Consider the following 19,652-nt stretch of genomic DNA (forward strand, 5'->3'; position numbering starts at 1 on the left):
GATCTAGGTGGCGGAGTGTTGCAGCCAGGAGTGCACGCTCACGCTGAAACCGAGGGCAGTTACAAAGAAGGTGTTCTATAGTTTCGTCGCACCCGCACATCTCACACGCAGGAGAGTCTGCCATTGCGATCAAGGGGGAGTAGGCATTTGTGAACGCCACTCCCAGCCACAGGGGACACAACAGCGTATCATCGCAGCGGGAGAGGCCGGACGGAGGACTGAGCTGAAGTAAGGGATCTAGGTGGTGCGACGGCATGTGGAGTTGCCAGGAGAAGACCATGATGCTAAAATCTCTCTTCGGCCAAGCATTCGCAGATGTCTTGCTGCGTCGGCTCTTGTCAATGGTATCTGGACAATGTTGGCACTACTGCGAGGCGCTCGAGCTGCAGCGTCAGCTGCGTCGTTTCCGACAATGCCAGAGCGTCCCGGTATCCACTGGAAGACGATGTCATGACCCTCTTCCTGCGCCTGATGTTGGAGATGTCTTAATTCAGCTACGAATCTATCGGGATCGCCATGGCGTAAATTAGAATTAAGACATTGTAGGGCTGCTTTTTAGTACCAGAACAGAGCCCATTTGCAGGGTGTTTGTGCACTGATATACTGCCTAGCCGCAAGAAGAGCGGCCAATTCTGTCCCGGTGGAGGTTGTCCGATGCGATGTTTGCTGGTTAATACTGGTCTGTCTCGCAGGGATGACCACGGCGCCGGTTGAACTGGTACCTGGGACCTAACCATCTGTATACACGTGAGTGCGGTCACTATATCCGGCGTGGAGTAGGTAGAATGACAAGTGTTTAATGGCCGGTGTCGATAAGTTCGATCTTTCCGTTATGCCCGGAATTGTAAGGCGCAAACACGGCTCCCGCAGACAGCACAGCGCACAGGAAGGCCGTGCTGCCGGGGTGAACTGTGAAAGGATGAACGACTGGTGGGCTGCTATAACCTTTAAAAACGCTGCGTGTGGTCTTTGAACCGCCACTGACACAAGGTGGTGCCGGGGAATCCTTGTTAGATGACGTATGTGGATCCGTAGGGTATCCAGGGTTATATGCGTCGAGAGTGGGTAGTCCTGGGCGAGAGCAATGGTAGCAACTGCTGATGCGCTGCGTGGGAGACCCAGGCTTGTGCGAAGTGCCAGACCTTGTGTAGTCTGGAGGGCACGCAAATTCGTCTTGCATGTGCTTGAAAGCACTGGTGTACTGTACCGCAGAAATCCCAAAAATAGTGCTCTGTACAGCTGCACCATTGACAGAAGCGACGAGCCCCATGATTTTCCGCCAAGAAATCTGAGCAGGTGTGTGAGAGAGATTAGCTTTGTCTTTACAAAGCTGAAATGCGGGCTCCATTATAAATTCCGGTCTATGATAATTCCTAAAAAACGATGAGAAGCACGATAGGTAATGGCATGGCCGTCAATAGTTAGCGCATAACAAGTCGTACATTTGCGCGTAAATGCCACTATAGCGCACTTCTCGGTTGACATGTTCAGACCTTGCTCTCGGAGACAGGAGGAAGTGATGGTTGCTGCCCTCTGAAGTCTTGCTCGCACCTGAAGACTCGTCACAGAGGAGGCCCACATGCAGATGTCGTCGGCATACATAGAGATATGGACGGTATTAGGTATATACTCCGGGAGTCTTACAAGTGTTAGATTAAACAAAGCAGGACTCAGCCCACTGCCCTGTGGCACGCCCCGGTAGGTTTAATGTACGGATGTGGAGCCATCTTCACACATAACAACAAAATGTCCTTTTCAGCTTTGGATCCACCTATACATCCGTTCACCGATTCCAACAGCCTCTAGCGCATCAAGGATGGCTTCATGTGTCACATTATCGTATGCACCTTTGACATCAACAAAAAGTGCCGCGCACATGCTCTTGGGGCGTTTCTGTTCCTGAACTGTGGACACAAAATCAATGACGTTGTCTATAGAGGAGCGAGCCCGTCGGAAACCCGCCACAGCATTAGCATACACGTTATTGGGCTCAAGGTACCATTCAAGACGCGCCAGAAGCATTCTTTTCATGATTTTTCCTACACAATTGGCCAAAGCTATTGAGCTGTATGATGACAGGTCGAGTGGGGATTTACCTGGTTTAGTAATGGTATAATGGTGTCATGCGACTGGACTTCCACTGGGGAGGAACAACTCCGCCTTGCCACGAGTGGTTGTAAAGGCTGAGTAGCTCTCGACGCGCGTCGTGGCCAAGGTGACACACGCAGCATATGTAATGCCGTCTGGACCTGGTGCAGACGAACGCTTACTTTGTGCAAGGGCAGCATCAAGTTCCTCAGGAGTGAAGACAAGATCCATCGCTGAATCCCGTGATGCAGGAGGAACTCGCTGGAAACCCGAGGTAGTCAGTGCACCCGTGAATATCCTGCAGAAGTCAGTTGCAATTTTAATCTGGTGACGGTTTTGATGTAAAGCCAACGCATATAAGGGCTGTCTTTGCTTTGGAAGCGTTTGAAGCCCCCGCACTGTTCGCCAAATGAGGGACGTGAACTTTCGAGGATTCAGAGATTCACAAAAGGACTTCAAGCGCTGTTCCGCCAGCATGTGCATTCGTCGCTTGATTTTCATCTGCAAACGACACTCCTCTCTCCCTTAAGCATTTGGTCCGTCTGTAACGTCTTTCTGCACGCCGACGAATAGCACGTAGGTGGTCTAATTCGATATCAAATTCGGTGCGCATTCTAGTTGACGTGAGGTAGCCTCTAGCAGCCTTAACTGCTGTTGCTATAGTGCCCTCCAAATTGGAAGTTAAGGCTTCTTTGCACGCCTATTCCATTTGAGTTTTAAATGCCGTCCAATCGGTGTGCCCGTGTTTAGCTGGGCCGGACGCCCCAAGACCTGGAATCTTGAGGTTGGTGGGTATGTGGTCACTCCCGTGGCTCTCCACATCATTAAACCACTGGACACGCCGGCGCAGAGACCGCGCAACTAGCGTCAGGTCTAGGCTACTACCGTATGAACTGCCTCGCAGGCATGTCGGGCTGCCGTCATTCATTACGTGAAGTTCATTTTCTTAAGCAAATAAGGCCAGATTCCTTCCTCTGGCGTTGACAATAGGACTTCCCCACAGTCGGTGGTGGGCGTTGAAATCTCCGCAAATAATCCAAGGAGTCCAGGTTGCCTCCATAATTGTCTTCAGCCTCTCGCAGCCTAATCGAGAGGAAGGGGAGACATACGCTGCAATCAGTGTGAACTCTATGGATCCTTTTCTGACTATGAAACACACGTACTGATTGTAATTGTGGGGTTGAACTGGGCTGCAAAGGTACGTGATGTCGGTGTGGATGTAGACCAGAACATTGCGGCGCTGCCCGCATGTCGGAGCAAAGAAGGGCTCATACCCGGAAACCTGATTGCTTGGGATAAGTTAGGTTCGCAGATGACTAATATCGGGAAGTGGTTGTTGAAAACATATTGCCGAAAACTTGCGATTCGTGAATTTAGGCCTCTTGCTTTCCTCTTGAAGACTGCAGCGCCCCTGACTTCCTCATGAAAAGTGGAAAGCTGGCCAGCCATTCTGTTTTAAAGATCGTGTAGTGCTGGAACCAGGAAGTAGACGCTTAGAGCGGTTGACGATTGCAAAGCCTGTGTCAGAGGGCGAATGGCGTTGACTGCCGTCCTAAGGATCACGAGGGCTTAGCGATAATGCTCTGGGAGCCCTTCTCTAGCGACAGGTGAACTCGGCGATGGGAGCTTGCGCTGAGGAGGCTCAGCAGGACGTAACGGCGGAAGCGCTGGCCAAGCATCCGCACACGAAGAGGTCTTATTATCCTTGGCGATGTTTCGCTGACTGGGCACACTTGGACGAGGTGGCAAGAAAGGAGGTTGAGAATGAGGTACCGTGGGAGCGTCGATGTGGTTGTTTTTTGCAACAGACTTTCTTGAGTTCTTGTGGCGAGAACGCCTTTTCCGAACAATCGCGGCAGCTTTACGGTACGTAGAATTGTCCCGAACCATATGCTTTAGAACGGCACGCTCGTTTTTTATGCGCGGACAATTCTTAGATGAGGCGTCATGAGGCCCGTTGCAGTTGTAACACTTAAGCACTTGTCCATTACAGTACTCAGAGCTGTGAGCTCCGGCACAACGACAGCACACTCTCTTGTTGTCACAGACCTCGCTCACAAGACCCAGTTTCAAACATTTGTGGCATTGCTGGGGTTTTGGAATAAATGGCCGCACCGCATGACGGAAATGGCCCACCTTCAGTGTGATGGAAGGCTGTCGCCTTTGAACATAATCTTCACACAACGAGGATTGCCCAGACGTGATACCCGTAGAATTACGGCGCCTTCGTTTGCCGGCCTCACGAGTATGGGAAAATCATCCCGCGTGGTAGCCTCGTCGACATCACTGATTACGCCAGAAGAGGACTCATCCCCCCTAGCGGGATAACAGTACATGCTGATGAACCGCCGAGCTGAGTTATGCCCCGCAGTGGTTCCAGCGCAGCCGCATGGTGGACGTCAACGGCTACAGTGTTCATCCGCGCATTCACTTCGTTAGGCACGAGGGCCTCGAGTTCTACACAGACGACTTGCCTGTTAAGCTGTCTCGTGTTATTGTTTGGCTGCACAGGCAGGAGGAGGATGGTGTGTGCCGGTGTTTGGTCACTTGTTTTTACAGTGGACTCACTCGATGACGATCCGGCTCTTAGAAGTCTTGTCTTGGTCTTCCGGCTGAGGTAAGTCTTAAAGCCGTCCTCACTGCTGGCCTCCTCGCTGAAGTACTCGATGGTGACATCGCTGTCGGGGTCGCTATTCGGATGCCCATGAGGGTCCAGATTCATCGCCGTATGACGGGGGCGTCGTCCCCGCAGTATACACGCAAAACCACAGAAAAAAGCTGAAGACTGGCTGAACGCGTTCCACAAGGATGCACTTTGCTGTCTTCCTTCACACAACAGTTAAGATTAATTATAATATATACTTCCAACCTTGAGGAAGATTCAACTGGCCCCTGAATCATCATAAAGCGTTCTTATCATACATGACCCTAACTAACTTCTTCCTTTGCTCATTTTTACCTGGATCAAATAGAACTGTGAAGCAAACTGCCCGCTCATGCCACTGATCCTCAAGTGATACATCATTTGTGAATGTCACTAGGGACTATATCTAAAAATAAGATCCCTGTGTAGCAAAGAAGGCTTGCTTAGCCAACTTTGCTACAAACCGTTGTCAGCTTCTGAGATCAGCGGTTATAAACCAGACATTTTTCGTTTTACCTTCCTCCAGTTTGGTTTCTTTCGTTCTGCTGCCCCGACGACTGCTTGTCGCTCAACGCTGTGGTGGACCATCACGCTATTACAGATACGACAATATCAGATGATGTTACTGCATGATATCTTTGCATTCGTACAAACAGCAACGTAACAAATATTATTACACAGCCACTACAATGAACAAAGATATTCCACGAAGCACATGCAACCAGTCGACGGTGTAGCCTCATTGTGTCTTGAAATAAACGTCGAGTGTCAGTCAGGTAACGGGGCAAATATTAATATTGAAAAGAGGAGAGTTGGTGCTTCTCTTGGTGGTACTAAGAGGAAACATTGCACCACGTTTCTCTTCTGTATATACAGTCCTTGTATAGACGGTGACGACGTACACAGACACACTATAGCCCTCGCGCACACCGCGCAAGGCTCGTAAGAGAAAAACGACTTTGGGAGTAGACTGAATGAAAGTGAGCAAACATATTTTAAATACGATGACGAAGCAAAGCAAGAGGATTTTGACTAACGAAGGAGACAAGATAAAGGCACTAAACAAGTCGCAGCCTGCCAAGAGGGGGGCTCCTTCAAAGTAGTCCATTCGCTCTTTCTCCATTCGCAGCAAAGTCGAAAAGTGCTCAGCCTACAAACCTCCGCGCGAGGAAAATCTTCCCAACAATAACAAAACATAACAAAACGTTTTCTGCGTATTTTTTCCCAAATTTAGAGGCTTTTGTCGAGGCGTCAGACGGAAGCAGACATTTTCCCAAAAGCAAATATGTGAAGTGCTGCACTTCTCTCGTCTCCCTTGGTTCTCCTGCCTGCCAAGCACAGTTCAGAGGTGGTGAAAATAAATAAAGGGTCGCTGGTTAAATTCAAAACACAGAAAAAAAGTGCGAAGAAAGTGTTTGACGGCACTGAATCAAAGGCAACGAACACGGTTTGCTTCTCCCACGCGAAGCACGTCCCATTTTTTGCAGGGTGTACGTACGGAATCCATATTTTCCGCACAACGCGGGACAGCGAAGCGCCGCTGGCGGAACCATCCCTGCCTGCTTAGGTGTTTGAGTCACGGAGAGAAACACGCACCGCTTCCTTAATCCTGCTCGTTCTTTTCCTGGGAGTCACCGCAGCAGGTGGCGGGGTCGACACAATTGCGGCCCTGCCGGAAACAATGCTGCGGGGAGGCGATTGCATCGGCAATCTTCGTTAGCGCGCTCTTTTTGCTTTGTGCAATTGCAAAAAAAAAGGAAAAAAAAGCGCAGCTCAAGAATGCATGTTGAGAGCCTTCTTTTGAGGTTTTATCTTCTCCGTTTACTATTGGCTATTTTGGGATAGCGCCCGTGTCGGTCGTATCCAAATTCACCTAAACAATTTTTAATACTTGTCCACGGTACGGTGCATCAAAAAAGGAAAAAAAAATGTCAGATTTCATTCGCGGCCGCACAGCAGTGCTCTCGCTTCGCAAACAATGCAGTTAAACACCGACAATCAGCAGAGCAATATTGTTGACTCTTGGGAAAAATTAATTTGTATCTCTGCTTCCGTATAAACAAAATGCTGGAACATTATTACAACTGTCGACTATGAGTGTGCGTGTGTGAAGAAGAAGGAATAATAGAAAATTATGTTTACAAAAACGCCGCGTAATCTCCCCCTCTCCCCCAAAGGCCAATCCCCCTATGTGGGCATGTGCCATTGTATGAGGGTAGCAACTACAACAACAACGCCGCGTAAAACGCTGAACTCAGCGGATGTTTCGGCATCAACAGGCTATAGCAAAGCAGAGCGGAAATTTTGGTATGCGGTGTGCGAATGCGACTCAGAGCAGAACATGAGATGAAACCGCTTGATGCTGTCCAGTTTTGTGTCAATTCCGTGTTCAATTCACCTAGTTCGAGAGAGGCTACCAACTCACTTGGAGAACTTGATGACAACTTCTGAAGTCCATCGCTTTTTTAGCACTACTCTCTTGCAACAACCTTCAGAGAAATTATCATCACCATACCGCTTTCAAAACTGTATCACCATTCCGAATGAATACCAAATAAAATTCTGTACCAGGAAGCATGAAGCAATGGGGAGAAAGCCATAGGACAGTGAATATATTAAAATACTAAACAGCTGTAACAGGACTAAAGGTAAAAGTGGTACACTATCCCACAGCTTACGTCTAAAACGACTAAAAATGATACGCACAGCACTCACCCACATTTGCCAGAAATAAACACGAAAAGTTTTCGATGGAAATTCAGATTTTTGGTGGTGTGCAAAAACCATCGACACCTTATTCCGTGAAGGAAACGCGGTGTGGAGAAAAAGTATAAGATAATGTTGCAAAAATTGTAGAAGACAGAAAGTCTAAAAATAAATTGTAGCCCTAGCAATAACAGTACTGGTTCCATGCCGCGAAGAAAATAGAAAGAAAGAAGCGAAACCCGGGCAAAGTTTGCCAGGTTCCACTGGATTGTGCAAAAGCATTCGCTGCCGGCGACTGACCTCCGATCTCATTTTCTGGCCTTCTTATTCCAGCCTGATTCCTCCTCCGGTCAAGATTAAGGAGGGCTAGCTCCCGCATGACTGAGTTGCTAGATCTGGGAGTGTAAGCTGCGACTGAAAGTCAAGTGAAATTGGAAAGTTAAGTTTGCGCGTCTCTTTATCTCCAGGGAGTTGGTCTGGCTGATATTCCTTTGAGCAGACTGCGGACACGATGTGGACCCGTTCTACAGCTTACAGAAAAAGTTACTTTAATACAGCAAGTCGCATATTGCGTTCTCACGCTTTGAAGATATAGAAAATTTGAACATTACCGCAGTGGCCTCCCGTATTCGAGTCATCGAGCGCTCGCTTCAGGCATCGGCGGGAATCAGACATTGTGATGTATACGTGCGCGCAGGATTATCTTATTTACATGTCGTGATAAGCAATTTTCACTATGAGAGTGCATGTTTAAAAAAGAATTTACAATGCCCTATTGCTGCAAGTCTTTGTGTAGCACCAACTATTGAATCCTTGTCTGTTTCGAAAATGCCGGCCTACTAATTGCTTAACGCCTTCGTCCGCACACTTTGTATCTAAAAAATGTTCAGGCTAACATGAGATAAAGCATTTCCCGGCCGCTTATTCGTAATGACAATGAACTGCCTTCCTCAAAGTCGGTGTTAATGTCACTTAAAAAAAGACTAGAAACAAAACAGAGCTCGGGGCGGCAGAGAGTGAAACGGGCGGATGAGATTAGGAAGTTTGCATGGTTGCCTCAGCTGAAGCAGCATAAATTCAAGTCAAGGTTCATGGGAGAGACCTTTTTGCTGCAGACGCCGTCGTCAGGCTAATTATGATGAGGATCATGATGATATCAGAAAGGTAGTTTGGGCTTAGTTAGAATACCACAGATCTGATCAGAACTGCTGGACTATCGCCTCAACGGAGCAGCCGCCCTACAAACTCAGTTAATTAGGAAGGCTAGCATAAGGTAAGGCGATACTGAATTGATCAACAACTACATCATTACCATCTACCCAAGAGTAGCCATACAGCTACAAAGGAGTGATATACAGCTTCCACAGAAATATTGTAGTCGAAGAAAAATTAATCCTGTCCGGGGTCCGAACCCGGACCACTGCTTCATCTGAGAGGTCGTTCTAGCAAGTGACATTATTTGTTTGTTTACATTACCCCTCAGGGCCAATGGCATTGCCGAAGAGGAGTGGTAAATATACAAAAAACAGAGAAAATAGAGGCGGCTACAACAATGTTAAATAGCATCTTACTCAACCAAGTTAACCAACCGAGTTAACCAAAAAGGCTAGCATATTTATGCTAGCTACCGCCCTGACATGTGCTAGCCTTCTTGGTTGATTCACCTGCTAGAGCGAGTGCTGAGGCTGTGGTGCGGGTTTCGAACCCCAGACCAGAATTAATTTTTCTTGGAGAGGTTTCTGTGAAAGCTGTGCAGATTTCCTTTGTGGCTGTGTGGCTGCACATGGGGAGATGGCAATGAGTAATTACACCCTTATTGCATATTTTTTCAGTGCCATTTTCTACAAGAAGCAAAAGATGGTCCACCGCGGGGAGAGAGTAAAATCTAGCACACAGCAGCGTAGAAATTATGAATCATGAACCGTTGAACTGATCTTAATGACAGTAATTTAATTGTTCTGATCTGGACATTTTAAACATGTCTGAACGAACTGCTCAGCACACTATTATTCGATTGCAGAGATAGTTGTGTTTACATGAAGCATTCGCCATATGTGACCAATATTCGCATTTACTCTTATCAGCGCTCATAAAAAAATGACGATGGTCAGTTTCGAAGCCACAAAGAAGATCAAACTTTGGTTGTGACTCAAGCCTCCTTCTGAGGTTCTGTTATAAGCCTGAATTATATTCCACCCTTTTATGTAGTCGCCGCCATGACAAGGACAAGATAACGAGGTAGATACATGTGATATTATTGCTGCCATGTGATATTCCATGTGAAGTGGCACGTCACCCTACACTAAATTTCAGCACTTCTCATAGTAGACTAACAGTTTAGCACCAGGCGACTGCGTCCAAATCTACGCATTGGCTTGTGCGCGCTTCAGAAATGCACGCTTCTGGAAGCTGTCGTTTCGCGTTCGAAGCTTCCACTGTCTTGTAGGCATTAATGTAATGGAATGTATTCAGATGCCTCAAAAGGGACGTTCTTTTTTAGATTTTTCAGCGTAATTTTTTTTTGAAAGCGAAAAGCTTCTTATGCTAGGTAAAGCAGTCTTCGGGTAGGCAGCACAACGACCTTGAACAATCTTCAGCCCAACCACGGATAGCCGTGTATTACCATACGTAGTACAGTTATGGTGCCGAACCCTTGAACCATGACCTTTAGTTGACCTTTGGCATTTAAGATCGGGTAACCTTTGGGTTGACCTTCGACATGAAGAGCATCCGATGGGATAATGTGAAGCCCGTGATGACATCTGGTGGAGGTGTCGTGAGACCATGTGATACCACGTCATAGCCACGTGGTCGTGGGGGTATATATAGAACGGCTGTCGCGAGCGTGTAGCGGAGCTGCCATGGACAAGTCTCAGACGCTTAGCAAGAGTGCTTGCTTTTCGCAGAATTCCAGGGTTAGCCAAGTTAAGCCACTGCCAATTTTTTTTCTCAATCAGTAGTTCTAAAATTTCCCTTCATCAAAATAGTTTAACAAGTCGCAGCGCATGTGCAAAACGAACGTGTGTTGCCCAAGGATCGCAACCGCCGCATCAGTAGCACAAGCAATCAAAATTACAAGATTATTGAAAAACACTATTAGGGCAAAAAGATACGCGTTCTGTAAGTGCACCTTCCTAGGGCAGCAGTGCTCTTTCATGCAAGCTACTTTTTACCTTCGCAGTGATCATAGGTCAGGGCAAAGAGTTAACTTCAAGAAACAGGCAATAAATAATCATCTGTTCGTCACAATCTCTCTTGCCTAACCAGCCAACCTGCTGTAAGTCGAAGGGCCCGCGGTGGACGCAGCAAAATATCGATCTGCAAGCCTTCAGTGATCAAAACTCGACGCAGTCAGGGCCACTCAGTCCAACCTAAACGCAAGAAAGCGATTTGCAGATAAGGAAATAACCTAATGTGGAGAAAGACGGGAAAGGTGATGGCGCAGTGATCGGTTGCGAGCTGTTTTTATACACACGCGACCTCCGTAGAAAGCGAGGTCTTAACAAATTCTTTGCGGAAACAGTCGAAACAGATGTGCTGGCAACCGAACGCGCTAACCACCCGTGACGAGGTGAAAGCTCCCGCCTGGGAGCTTTCAACAACGACCTTCGTTGCGTGGGCTAAACCAGGAGGCTGTCAAATGCATTTTGGCGCTGTGCTCAAAAACTGTCTTTTGCTTCCGGAAGGTGCCCGTCGAAGGTTAAAAGAACAAAAAAATTGGCAGTAGTTTAACACTTCTAAACCTATAGTTAGACAGAGCGGAAGCTTCATCACACTTGGCTGCGCTTGGTTAGACGCTTGAAACGCCTCCCAGGCGCTTCAGGCGCACTGTCAGCCACTCTCTCATCCATGGCGAAACTGCATGCGAGAGCGGCAACTCCGAGGCACATACATAATCGCATGACTACATCTGTCGAAGCAGTGGCGTGGCGGCTGCGGCGAGTCACGTGGTATGGCATCACAGCCACACCACCGGCACTCCTCCTGCTGAAGGTCAAACTGAAACACCCGGTCACCTTGGCGAAACCTGGCGTAGTGGATATCTCGCTCAGAAAAAAAAAAACACAGCAATCGGATTGTCGTACCATCCATGCTCGAAACCCGAACTCCTCTGTGTTGTGCCTACCGCCCCGAAGGCCGTGAGCTTCCGTTCGCTCTAAACAAGCCGTTTCGCGAACAATTTCCTACTAATATAGCGCCCTGCTCTCATTGGGACCCCATTTACGCAGGACAATAATACTGAGCGCGCACGGCGCCCGTCGTAGCACGGAGGTCGGCAACTTGCCTTTTCCCCGAAGCAGAGCGCGTGTTTGCGTACACTCTCTAATAAGTGGCGGATGTCGCCACCCTGCAGCACTTCGTTTCTCTCTTACGTTATTGTATCTCGTGCCTGTAGCATTAAAAGCACTGAAAAGAAAGGAGCAACTTTTCTATAATTGTAACTGAGATGTTAAATGAAGGCGAGAGGCATTCGCATGTTTCGTTTGTTATAGATGGGCAGGAAAGTGACGGAGCCCACGTTGCATGCCGGTCGGCACCTGTGCACACATAAGGCGTAAATGAGCGACCCCGAAGGAATGCCGCCGTGCTTGCGGCATTCATCATGCCGCGAGGAATTGAATCTGTCCACGAGTATAAGTGCGATGGTTAGCCCTAAGTGTCATCATTAAGACAGGACTTTTCTTTTCGCACCCCGCTGGTTATTGCTCTGCCCCTCGCGAAGTTAGAGCAGAAAGCGAAGACTGTCGGCGAAGATTGCATAGGTTTCCATGCAACGCCCACATTTTTGCACATTGTTAATGAGCTCCTACTCCCTGCACTGGCGTAACAATTGCGCGTGACTGAAAAGTCCTTGGCTATAACTGCGAGAAATTGACTTTCCTTCTTTTCTTCCTTTGCCTTTAATTTCTCTTTCAATAAACTACGAAATGTTGATGTAACAAATGTGTCAAAACCTCATTGTTGTCGGAGTGTAGCAAGGTGTCATTCGGGAGGCGACTTTTTTCAAGTTTTGCTGAATTATTACAAAGAGTGCATACTTGCTTCTGCTAGATGCCTCGAATATAGACAGAAGTCACGTGATCATTTCTGCCCAAGCTAAGTCATTTGTATCAGAGAACGTTAAACCATCCGCACGTTGGAGGCTCTAATTTACTCATCTTAGGGATATTCCCTGTAACACCAGTGCACAAACATTGATTACTGAGCCCTCAGCTCGTGTTTATAAGGAAAAAAAAACAGCGTTCCAATTCGTTTTCTTCTTCCTTCCGAAGGAGTAAGTAAGTGGTTTTATTAAAATAATAATAAAAAGGAAGGAGAAGATTTTTGCTAGCCCCGGCATCTGCCATCGATACTGAAGCCCCTGAGCTGGGGCAGCGGATGTAAAGGATAGCAGGCAGAATGGAGGAATGAGATGAAAGAGGTGAGGGGACAGGAAGAGAGGATAGAGGGAGAGGTAATATACGCAAACAGTTTACACATTAAGAGATTTGTACAGGTTGTACACGTGATTAGTTCATGAAGGAGCAATAAAATTACACGCGCACAACACTATGTTGACTATAACTGGAGTTGGGTAAATGAATTTTTGTGGTAACAATAAAGGGCGTTGAATTTCGCTTCCATGTTTAGACAAGAGAGATTGCTTTATGCCATCAAAAAGCTACTGTTATTATTTTACGGAAAGAAAGAGAGCGAGTGCAAAATTAAGATTTAATAAGCTCAAATTTGCAGTGCAGCGAAACAGCTGCGCTTACCTGCTCCGAGATACCACGGTGGATTTTGCACGCGGTCGAGGTTCAGGCGTCCACGGCTAGAGTGAGACATTGGCTTGTGTTATTGATTACAGCAGAAGCTATTCTTTACGAAGTTCTTTTTTCTGAATATCTACACTACACAAGCGCGACACAAAAGAGTTGACGGAGTTGTTCTCGATTAGGAAATGCTTGGCCCCAGGTTCAACTTCGTGCACCAAGCCATTGTTAACAACACAGTGCAAGCAGATTCATTTTTGGTAACCCTTTCTGTGTGCGCTATTAGCGCTTTCGAATCATTGAAAGAGGGTTAAACAGTAGTGATTCTAGTCAGAGTAGAACACAACCTCAGCACCTGTACAACTGTTCAGCACTGGTGCTTACGGGTGGTCTCAACATGTGCAAGATCTTTTTGCCAGTTTGTGCTAGGTTCTTTATTTGGGCGTCACGTTTCAGACTAGACCAGAGGACGAGTGTTCGTGGAGACTCCGCTGCCAGGCCTGCTTTTCCAAAATGACGGCAGCACGTGCACTCGTATGTTTTGCTGAGTAGAGTTTAAGAAATCTCCTGGCAGTACTGGGCAAGCATCGCATCACAGCCGTCTCTTCAGACCAGCGTCACGCGTACGGGGAGTTTCCTCTCGAGAAAGTGAAATTACCAGGGCCCGAAGGACATGCCGGCAGAGACCCGCTTATTCCACGTGTTGGTAAGCAGCAGAAAGTGGACCTCGGCCACGTGCCGACGCAGTCGTCCGCGAATACAGTCGGAACTCTCATACTCCAAGCGGCGCAGGCATCGAAGCAAGAACACGTCGCACCTCGCGCACAGATCTCTACGAGACACCGAGAATAATTTGGCATAATATGACTTGGCGTCTTCCTTACATTCCTTAGACACGTCGGCGATGTGCCGTTCCATTTCGATGCGCCGGTCGAGGGTTTGTTGCGCCCGCGCTTCTGGCAGAACCACAGTTTTTTCCAGCCCCTCCAGTTCAGCCCCGTCACCAGTCCCTTGCTCCATGTTCATAGGCGAGGATCGCCGGTCGTGCTCGTTCAGGAGTTCGTCGGTGGCGTCTGGGGGATCGCTCAACTGTAGGGTGCCGTTTGTTCCAACACTGAGGACGTCGTCAATGGGTAGGTCTGTGGAAGATCTTGACTTCGAATTGATGACGATGATAATGATGATGACCTCAGGCTTAAAAATAAAACGAGCGCTGTCAAGCATCTTTCAATGTTCGTCACAAATTATTCCCCATTTTACCGCAAAGTAAATATGTCTAGAGCACCCATTCGAATAGTTCATGGGTTCTAGATTCGTCGTTTTCCGCTTGCCTTCTCAAACGAGATTATGACGATGACGATGCGACTACACCCGCATTGAAGATAATGAAGACGATCATTTCGCCAACCACCGCCATCTAGTGCTGAATAGCGCTCCTTGATATTTTCCTACAGGACACTACGCTTGATACCAGGCTGACGGTTGTCGGAAAGCTAGCGGGGCTTATCAAAACAAAACAAGAGCAGTCACGCATCTTTTTATACTCGTCATAAATTATTCCCCATTTTACCGCAAAGAAAATGTGTCCAGAACAGCCCTTCGAATATTTCATTGGTTCTAGATTCGTCATTCTCCGCTTGTCTTCTCAAACGAGATTATGACGATGACGATGCGACTACACCCATATTGAAGATAATGAAGACGATGATTTCGCCAACCACCGCCATGTGTGTCTGAATAGCGCTCCTTGATTTTTTCCTACGGGACACCATGCTTGATACTAGGCTGACGGTTGTCAGAAAGCCAGCGGGGCTTATCAAGAATAAAACAAGCGCAGTCAACCATCTTTTAATACCCGTAATGAATTATTCGTAATTTCATCATCATCATCAGCCTTAGTACACCCACTGCCGGGCAAAGACCTCTCTCATATCTCTCCAGTTAACCGTGTCATTTGCCAGCTGCATCCACCCTTTGCCTGCAAACTTCTTAATCTCATCCGCCCACCTAACCTTCTGCCGGCCCTTGCTATGCTTACTTTCTCTTTGAATCCACTCCGTCACCCTTAGGGACCAGCGGTTATCCTGCGTTCGCATTACATGCCCTGCCCAAGCCCATTTCTTCTTGATTTCGACTAGGATGTCATAAACCCGCGTTTGTTCCCTCACCCACTCTGCCCGCTTTCGGTCTCTTAGCATTACACCTATCATTTTTCTTTCCATGGCTTCTTGCGTTGTCGTTAACTTAAGCTGAACTCTTTTCGTTAGTCTCCACGTTTCTGCCCCGTAGGTGAGTACCGGTAAGATACAGCTGTTGTACACTTTTCTCTTGAGTGAAATTGGTAAGCTTCCATTCATTATCTGAGAGAACCTGTCATATGCGCTTCACACCATTCTTATCCTTCTAGTTATTCTCCTCTCATGATCCGGATCAGCTGTCACTACGTGCCCTAAGGACTTTACCACTTCCAGGCCCTCGCTGCCAATTGTGAACTGCTGTTCCCTTGCTTAACTGTTGAACATTACTGTGGTTCTCTTCATGTTAATTTTTGGACACACCGTTCTGCTCTGCATGACTAACTCAATGATAATGATTTGCAGTTCACCTCCTGAGTGACTCAGCAAGCCAATGTCATCAGCGAATCGCAGATTATTTAGGTATTCTTCATTTATTCTTATTCCCAACTGTTCCCAATTCAGGCCTCGGAATGCCACCTGTAAACAGGTGGTGAATAGCACTGGAGAAATCGTGCGTCCTTGCCTGACGCCCTTCCTTATTGGGATTTTATTGCTGAGTTTATGGAGATTATGGTAGCTGTCCAGTTCCTATATATATCTTCCAGTATTTTGACATAAGGCTCTTCTACACATTGATTACGCAATGCATGTATGACTGCTGAAGTTTCCCCTGAGCCGAATGCTTTGTCGCAATCAATGGAGGCTATATGTAGAGGTTGGTTATATTCTGCGCATTTCTCTATGACCTGGTTGATAGTGTGAGTATGATCTATTGTGGTACATCCTTTACGAAAGCCTGCCTGATCATTTGGTTGATTGAAGTCTAAGGTTGCCCTGACTCTATTAGCGATTACCTTAGTAAATGTCTTGTAGGCAACAGATAGTAAGCTGATCGGTCAGTAAATTTTCAAGTCCTTGGCGTCTCCCTTTTTATGAATTAAGATAATATTTGCATTCCTGCAAGCTTCTGGTACGATCGAGGTCATAAGGCATTGCGTATACAGGGTGGCTAGTTTTTCTAGCACGATCTCCCCTCCATCCTTCAACAGATCGGCTGTTACCTGATCCTCCCTAGCGGCTTTCCCCCTTTCCATTGCTCCTAAGGCTTTCTTTACTTCCTCTTTAGTTAATGGCGGGTTGATTCATTGCTCTGCGCTCTGTCTCTCTCATTAATGCCCTGATTACATTAGCTACTGTACAGATTTGCGTAGAACTCTTCGGCTACTTTAACTATCTTATACATATTGCTAATGGCAGTGCCCTCCTTGTCTCTTAACGCATACATCTGGTTTTTACCTGTGCCTAGTTTCCTCTTAACCGCTTTTAGGCTACCTCCGTTCTTTAGAGCATGTTCGATTCTCTCCATATTAAGCTTCCTTGTGTCGGCTACCTTGCACTTATTTATTAACTTCCATAGCTCTTTCAGTTCTTTTCTGTCGGTAGGGTTAGAGGCTCTCATGCTTTGACGTTTCTTAATCAGAACTTTCGTCACCTGAGATAGCTTTCTGGTATCCTGTCGAACTGTCCTACCGCCTACTTCTACTGCGCACTCTGTAATGATAGCTGTCAGATTATCGTTCATTGTATGAACATTAAGATTGTCTTCCTCAGTTAAAGCTGAATATCTGTTCTGCAGCGATATCCTGAATTCCTCTATTATCCCTCTTACCGGTAGCTCGTTAATGGACTTCTTCTTCACTAGCTTCTTCCGATTCCTCTTCAGGTCTAAGCTAATTCGAGACCTTACTAATTCTGTGGTCGCTACAACGCACCTTTCCGAGGACCTCCACATTCTGCACGATACCAGGGTGAGCACATAGTATGAAGTCAATTTCATTTTATAGTCTCAAGATTAGGGCTCTTCCAGGTCCACTTCCTGTTCTCTCGTTTGCGGAAGAAGGTATTTATGATCCGTAAATTATTTCCATTTGTGACTTCTACTAATAACTCTCCCCTGCTGTTTATAGAGCCTATCCCATAGTCGCCTACCGCGTGGTCGCCAGCCTGCTTCTTTCCCACCTTCGCATTGAGGTCACCATCAGTACAGTGTAGTGTGATTTTACTTTATTCATTGCCGATTCCACGTCTTCATAGAAACTTTCAACGGTCTGGTCATCATGGCTGGATGTAGGCGCGTAGGCCTGCACCACCTTCAGCTTGTACCTCCTATTGAGCCTAATTACAATAGCTGCTACCCTCTCGTTAATGCTATAGAGCTCCTCTACGTTGCCAGCTATATCCTGATTAACAAGGAATCCCACACCTAATTCTCGTCTATCCGCAAATCCGCGATAGCAGAGTATGTGCCCGTCCTTTACTACTCTATACGCCTCACCTGTCCTCCTAACTTCGCTAAACCCTATGGCATCCCATTTAATTACCGCTAGTTCTTCGAGCAGCCCTGCTAGGCTAGTCTCACTAGATAAAGTTCTAGCGGTGAACGTTGCCAGGTTCAGATTCTAATGGCGGCCTCTCCGGAGCCAGAAGTTCTTAGCACCCTCCGCTGCGTCACAGGTCTGACCGTCGCCGTGGTCAGTTGCTCCGCAGCCGCTGGTGGACTGTGGGCCGAGGGCTAATTGGTTTGTTCATGGAAGGTTGTGACGAAGTACTACACCAGGGTGGCCAAATCCTGTTCTGGTGAGGAACTGCGTTGTCGGTTCTGGTCACCGAGGTCAGGCCTCACCTCAGGCCTGGTTATGCAATTCCATCGACACGCGGATTTCTTTTTCTTGTTTTTCAACCCGGTGGATAATTACGCGGCACCAGGACTCGAGCCCTGGTCCTCTTGCACGCGAGGCGGATGCTCTACCTCTACGCCATCGCTGCAGTTAACTTGCTCCCTTCCTACGTTTTCAGTCTTCAACTCAATTCCATCACACATAGCATAAAATTCTTAGCACTTCCAGGGCTAACCCTTAATACTTTACTAAAGCAAGCATCTACCCACCTCTCCCTCTTCACTATAAGTGGTGCTAATATTGTTCAGTGACCATCCTGCTGCTGTTTCATACACCCTTCCCATCATAAGCTTGTCTTATAGTGTAATGTGCAATGAATGAGTTTTCTGGTGATACACATTCTATTATTTTATCGTCACTCATTACTATTACTGCATCATTCACTCAAGTCCACGTAGTACCTACAAATGTTGATTAAGTGGAATGTTTTCGATGTTGCACAAAAACTCCAATAGACAGAATGTGTATGTCACCAGTTGTTCCTCAAAACGTTCCTGCGAATATCTCCAAGCAGGGCACACGAAAACTCAAAATTTAACAAAATGCCCTCAGCCATTGGCTTGCGCGACCTGCAGGTCACACAGCAAACCATACCACGGACCAAGGGAGTCTGTGCTACTCCGCCTCTATGTGCAACCCAAGCTGCTCTTCCTCTATAAACTTTGCATAAAGTTACAACAGAGTCCATTTTCCAGGCAACCGGGCAGGCCCAAAAATGGGGACATGTGGAAAGGCGCAAGAGCCTCCGACCTTTCTACCCCCTTAGGTTAGCAGCATTGTTTGAGCTGTGGCTCAGAAGGCAGTTTTGGCCACATTATCAATGGGATTACATATTCATCTCTACTGAGTGTTATTTCTTGGAGTTTCCTGCTACAAAAGGGATATTACTGCTTTTGTTACAAGTAATGCGCTCAGTTGATGCTGTAAAATTTGTACTGCAATTTAAAGATTCATGACTTTTTTGAAAATGCACGAATACACGACAAGCACAAAAGAAATTTCAGTATTTTGCTTTCTTATTTTCATAATTCCATTTGTCTTGGAATTTTTCTGTGTTCTTGGGGCTCTGAGTTAGTGAAGACCTGTACATCTCAGTTTACATCAGAACTTTCTCTGCAAAAATATACAGAAACGAAGAGCTACCTTGCAACACTAAGCTATGTGTCTGATTCATCTATGAACAACAATCGCTTGCTAACTGCCGTATTTACATGATTTCAAGTCGACCCGCCTCCTCATATTGCGTCAGAAAAAAAAGGCGTGCCCGCGAGCACATTCCGAAATTCTAGGCTTGCGCCATCATTCTCAATATTGCTGCCGTCGTTGTCGCTGTTGCAATCCCACAGCACGTCGTTCTAGCGTCGTCGTCCAGCGAAATGCCCTCTTCCTAAACAACCACGGCACGTCGCCATCCCGTGAAATCCCACACCTTGTAAATAGCTGCACCACGACATCGCGAAGAACAACTAAAAAATCTTGCTTCGTT

This window comes from Amblyomma americanum, chromosome 4 (assembly GCF_052857255.1).
Source record: "Amblyomma americanum isolate KBUSLIRL-KWMA chromosome 4, ASM5285725v1, whole genome shotgun sequence".
Taxonomy (NCBI): Eukaryota; Metazoa; Arthropoda; class Arachnida; order Ixodida; family Ixodidae; genus Amblyomma; species Amblyomma americanum.